The following is a 7,148-nucleotide window of genomic DNA, read 5'->3' on the forward strand; positions in this document are numbered from 1 at the left end:
CACTTTTTTATTTAATTAAATTTTAAATATATTATAAATTTAATCATTTTCAATTAAATTCTTATTAATATTTTTTTTATAGAGTATGCAAAATATATTTTATTTTAATCTAGTATAATATTATTTAATTTTATAATCAATAAAAATATATACTTAATTATTGTTATTTTCATTTACAATTAATTACTTATTTTCTCTTCAATAGTTAGTTGAAGAAGAATGGAGAGTAAAAAAATTAATTGATAACTGACTTAGAAATGAGAAGACAAAAATAATAATCAGATCGTCCCATTAACTAAAATTAGACTAAACATGGATCAATTAGACTAGATTAGATCAAACCGAGCAGAACCAGATCAGATCTAACCACTGGATTAGACTGAACCAAATTGGACCAGACAAAATCGAATTGGAACAGATTAAAGCGAATTGAATAAGAATGGATTAAACCAAATTAGATCAAATCGAATCGAACCAGACCAGACAAGATCGAACTGAATCAAATCAGACCAAACCAGACTAGATTAAATTGAACCAAACCGAGCTAGACCATATATGATCGAATCGAACCAAACCAAACTGGACCAGGGCAAACCAAACTGAATCGAACCAGATCAAACCGAACTAGACCACACCGAACCAGACTAGACCATACCAAATCGGACTAGTTTGAACCAAACCGAATCGAACCGAACAAGACCAAATCGAATTGGACCAACCCAAATTAAATCGAACCGGACCAAACCACACCAGATCAAATCAAATCGAACCAAACTGAACTAGACAAAATCGAACCAAACCAAACTGAACCGCACCAAACCAAATCGAACCAGACAAAACTAAATCGGACCAGACCAAACAAGACTAAACCAAACCAATCTGACCCTAACCAAATTAAATCGAACTATACCAAACCGAACCAAACTGGACCAGACCATATCAAACTAAACTGGACTGGACTGGACCAAATTGAACCGAACCAAATAAAACCAGACTAGACAAAACCAAACTGAACCAGATCGAACTGAACCAGACCAAACCAAATTAAAACAAACTGGATTAAACTAGATTGAAGCATACCAAAACTAAACCAAACTAGAGCAAATCAAATCAAACCATACCATATCAGACCAAACCAGACCCGACCAAACTGAATCGAACCAAACTGAATCGGACCAAAACGAATCAGAATGGATCAAACCGAACCTAACCAAACCAAACCGATTTGAACTAGATCGAATCGAACTGGAATGAATTGAACCAAACCAAATTAAACCAAATCGGACCAAGATAGACCGAACCAAGCTAAACCAAACCAAACCAAATCATATTAGACTGAACCAGAGCAAATCATACCAAACTGAATCATATCAAATTGGACCAGACTAAACCAAGTTGGACCGAGTTGAACCAAACCAGATCAAACCAAACCAAATCAAACCGAAACACACCAAACTAGATCGAACCAGATCAAAACGAACAGAATCAAATCAGACCGAATCAAACTGAACCAGCATATCAAAATAAATTGATCTGGACCAAACTGAACTGAACCGAACCCGATGAAACTGAACCCGTAGTTTGCCTCGACAGACTACATTCTTCATGATTATATTTTTTTGTGTTGTTGTTTTTGTTCGTGATAAGTGCGCGTTGCTCTCATATTTTTATTTTTTCTTTTCTGTTTTATGATGAGGCATTTGTGTTCTGATGTACATGTCTGGCGGGCTTGTTCTGATAACGATATTTGTTTTTGTTGGAATCCATTTTTCCCCAATCCTACTTTTCTTAAATTTAGTAGAATATCATATAACGTCTGACAAACAGCGAGAGTGACCCCCACGATGAGGTCCAGCTTCTTCACTGTTTAATCAATACTTTCAAGTTTTGAAGAAAAAAAATAAAACTACTTGCAACTATTTCCATTAGGCTTTAACGTTTCATCAACTTCACCGTGTAACTTGAATTGTAAAAATGATGGTGGCAAATTAAATGACCAACTCTTTTCCTAAATTCCTCTAAAAACGAAAAATAGAAAAAAATAAAAATAAAAGAACTTTTTCTACGTATATATATTTGGACGAACTTTTGCATAATGATTTTTAAAATAAAAAATGAAGAAAATTTTCTTAAAAATCAAAATTAACTCATGTATAAATTAAAAAATAATAATTTAAAAAATTTATATAAATATAATTTATTAAAAATAAATAAACTTTAAAATTAACTTAACTTTATAAAATGACTAACGTTACCCTAACTTAACTTTAAAACGTATATATATTTCATATTATTAAATTTCTTAATCTCTAATCGAGATAACATAATTTTACAAATTATTGTAAGTTTATACAGTAAACTTTTATTAAAGAGATAAGTTGTCGTATATTAACTTCTTTGAAAGATGTGACTTTGTTTATGAATGAGTTGATTTAGTTTTAAAAATATTAAGAGTACTTATTATCACGTTTTTTTTAAAGAAAACTTTTGATTTTTCTCTAAATATTGGTTAAAGGATTAAATAAGACTTTATTATTATTGTTTAATTTTGTTAGAAATCAATCGAAAAGTTATCTCACACCTCACTTAATTAAGAACCACAACAATTATGAACTCAATTAAAAATCATCACAATTATTAACAAGTCATATGGTTAGTATATTCTGTCATCTCTATACAGATAGATAACATTGTGCTTTAACCAAAATAAATGGACAATATCATCAAGTAAATGATAACAAGTGTTAAAATTTAATCATCTCTAAACCTGTTTGACATCTTAAGAATAAAAAATCAATGGTTTTCACGAAATTTCAATTTTGTGCTTAATTATATTAACTATTTTCCCATTAATTTTGTTAAAAAATAGTCATAAAGTCAAGTAAATTTTGGATATCACGTCTCACCCATTTAAGATTTATTTCAATTTTATATTTAATTGAAAATAAAATTAAGTATTTCCACATTAATTATAGTTACACTCATTTAATATCCTTGTTTTCATACAATAACACCATTGATAAATTACCTTAAATTATATTTATTAAAAATGATGATTGATAATGATGTTTTTTAAATGGTCGAATTGAACACGAGTTAGAAAATTAAATTTTAAGTTCACCAAACACGTTATTATATATATTTGTTTCTTTGCTTGTTTGAATGTATGCACTATCATATTGCTTACTCATTCGGTTTCTCTATAGTAATCGTTTTTCAACATTTTTTTTTATTTCTTATTTTTAAATTTCAAGATAACACAATTTTTATTTCAATTACACTTTTACTTCCATTTGTATCATACATGGAATACTGTTTGTTTTGAGAAAAATAGCTTATAGAAGAATTTGGTAAAGTTTTTTTTATTAATACTAGTAGTGATAAAGTTCTATCTCATTTTTAAAGTTTTTTTTCTTCATATTAGGTTAAAATAAACACTGATGGTGTTGTTAGGGGTTCTCATGAGCTTACTACTTATGGTAGTATTTTTCGTGGGAGTATGAGGGAGTTTATTGGTGATTTTTCTGTTTTCCTTAGTATTCAGAATGTTCTGATTGCTGAGTTTGATGGAGTTATATATGCAATCAAACAATCCTAAACCACAAATCACAAACCCTAAATCCTATACCTTAAATCCTAAATCATAATCCCTAAACTACTTTCATTAATAGGCTTCCATCTAGTATTTTCTTAAATTTTTTATTAATAGGTATAAATTACCTATGTATCGTTTTTGTTAATATATGAATTTTGGTTTAGTCTTCTTATATTTTTTTTTATATATATTTTTTTAATAATACTTTTTTTATGAGATGACAGATGATTATTATTATTTAAAGTGTTAGCCGAGATGTCAAGTTTCGTGATGTTTAACATGAGAGTTTTTATAAATAAAAAAAAACTTTTAATCTCAATTGTACTATTTTAACCTTTCAAATTATTCTTATAATCTAAGATCTTTACTCCAAGTCTTGTTATTTATGGAATAATATCTACGTTAATCCATGATATTTGATAAATAATTGAACAGATAGTTATGAATTGATTATATAACTATTGATTATGAACATGTTAAGAATAGGGAAAAAAACCTTATATATGTTGGCATTTAAGTAATTGAATTCTTGTTTTGTGTGAATAGGATGTCATGCCACACAATTCCAGTCTGTATACACGACCGGCCCATAAATGGTCTTACTAATTCCACATGTGCAAAACCTCTACCCAATGATTCTAATAAAAATACAATTTCCCTTCATTTTTAGTAGTCACATTGGTATTGTGGTGTTGGACAACCTTTATCTGAAATTAGAGTTTAGATTTTTTTCAAATAAAACATACTAATTTTAATATGTTACAAAATTAATATATTTAAAATATCACAATCAGTGTATTTGAATATATAATAAAATTAAAAATTGTATATATTTAAAATAATCATTAATTTACTTAATTTCACATTAAAAATATTTTATAAAATATTATTAACATTTATAAGATATATTTATTTAAAACACACTTAAATACTGAGCAGCTTTACAAAGCAAAATACTCTATCATGATCAATAAACTTTTCAGGCAATCAAAACTTGGGCTTTGGAATTACACAATATAGTTTTTACCTTGAAGAAAATAACTTTTAATATTAGTTTTTTTTAGCAAAATTGGTGTATTTTTTCCCTAAAAATTACTAATTAAATTAAAGTCACAGAACCCCAGTTTTTCTTTATCTTCTCTCTCCATATTCTTCCTTCTCTTTTAATTTTCTCCCAATTTTTATCTATTTTAGAATTTGATCGGACCATGACGAGTTAAGGAACATTTTTACCCGATCATATTTTCAAAGAGAGTAAGTTCATTTTTGCTCTAAAAATATTTTGTTATCTGTTTTTTCTTAGAATTTAGTCATCAATCTTGGTGGGATCAATTGAGAAGATTAATCCTCTCAACTTATTGCTCAGTTGCATTAGACTCGTAAATCTTAAAGCTTATCCGGACGGTGGGAATAAAATTCTAGAAGTTGTTTGGAAAGCAAACAATTAAAGTAAGAGAAGCTAAATTTATTTTTTTAATAGCATCATAGGTTAGAAGATCTGGATGTGGAGGGGACGTGATCCCCATATTCAATTTCTATTGTAGGGATATTGTGTGTTTATATATTGTGTTATTTGTTTATATATTATTTAAACTTGTAGAAATATTAAATTTTGATGATTTAATATTTAGGTTTTTTTTTTTATGTTAAATAGGATTTTGAATATTGTGGATTAATTTTTTAATGATATTGTATTATAAAAATGGAATGAATTTGAAAAATATTGTATGATAAAAATGGAATGAATTTGAATTCACACTATTGGAATAATGTGTCGACTGTTTGGATGTGTAAAATTCTTCAATAATTATTTATTTTATTCATATAAAAAACTTTAAGCATTAGCTGTTTTGGGATAGATGAGGTATAGCTTATATCATTAATATTGCAGGAAAAAAATTTCTCCGATGCTTTTTAACTTGGCATTAAAACTTGTGGAACATGAAACGGTGTTTCAATTTGGAAATTTCAGACATGGGAATCGATCATGGTGGGCTGAAGCAATATTAAAAGAGCATTCCACTATCAGAGATAAAAATATTTTATATAATTTTTAAATAAATATAAACTATTTTTTTATAAATCGATCTTATAAGTAATACACTATATAAAAAGATCGAATAATCTTTATCATTTAGGGTTCACAATTACAACCGTTCTAAAACTGTGTTTTATGTAAAATTCAAGAGTAAACGTAGTTGAGTAGGAGAGAAATACATAGGATAAAGAACCATGAACTCGATTATTTGAATAATTATTTGAAGTTGTGGATGTAATTACCAAAACACACCCCATAACTGTTTATAATGAGATTCAACCAATTAATGCGTACAAGATAAATAAATGCACGTCATAAGCATACTTAAAATTTTAAACTTTCACACATTCAAACCTAATTCATAGTTATAAAACATCAACGACAATTTTTTATTTACAAGTAAAGTTATAATAAATTAAATGCTGCTGCATCTATTAATTATTGTCCTCTTTTATTGGGATAGAGTATAATTTATTTATATATTTTTAAAATACAAGTAAAATACGCTTTTCTTTTCTGTGATCTTATATGATCTCCTTTTTATATTGATATATATATATATATATATATATATATTCAATTAATTAAAAAATATTAAGTTTAATTATTTTAAATACATGCTTTTAATTGAAATTAGTGTATATGGAAATACGTTAAATTAAATAAGTTATTTTTCAATCTCTTAAATTGCTTTAGCAGGATGTTGACCTTCTCTTGTCTTTTTTTTTTATCACCTTGTCATGATTTTGATGTCTAGCTTTATTGAGTTTTTTTTATCATTCTTTATTCTTGTCAAACTACCAATCTAACTAAAAGTTTGACTTGAAAGTTATGAAAATTTGAATAAATGTAGCTTGAAAACTAAGACATGCTTAACAGGCTTTGCTCATTATTAATAGTAGAGAGACTTTAAAATGACATTTGATTGAAAAAAAAATTAATGAAGAAGATGAAGTTACAAGAATCGGACAATTGAATAAGATATTGGAGCACTTGTTTTAAACAATCGTTAATTGCGTGCATTCTTTTAAAATAAAAAAGAAATATATGATATTCAATTATTTGATTTTTATTTTCATATACTCTTGTTTATTAAATTTCATGTTGAGTTTTTTATTCACTTGGCCAAAACGACTTATATATGTATATATATAATTAAAATGTTTTATAAACATTTTTTTCTAGAAATAAAGTGTTAAAATTTGTTATTTTAGATGAAATGTGAATTGCATATCATTTATACTCCTTTCTATAAATACGTTATTAATACGTGTTCCTAATGAAAATGAGTTTGGGAGTGTAACTCAATTAAAATCGAATATTATTTGGGAGTGAGCTCTAGGCTGGTCTCTAATGTAAAAGGAGGATCCACCCAAAAAAGACTATTTGATGCTTAAGTTAGTAGGAGCACGAAAATAGCACGTTCTTAGTAGTATGAGAGTTGAGAGTATGAGATTAGATAGATTGTACTTATTCCTAGATAATTAATATTTATAGATTGATCAGGTGGTATTC

Source organism: Phaseolus vulgaris, chromosome 6, assembly GCF_051622355.1.
Source record: "Phaseolus vulgaris cultivar YP4 chromosome 6, ASM5162235v1, whole genome shotgun sequence".
Classification (NCBI taxonomy): domain Eukaryota; kingdom Viridiplantae; phylum Streptophyta; class Magnoliopsida; order Fabales; family Fabaceae; genus Phaseolus; species Phaseolus vulgaris.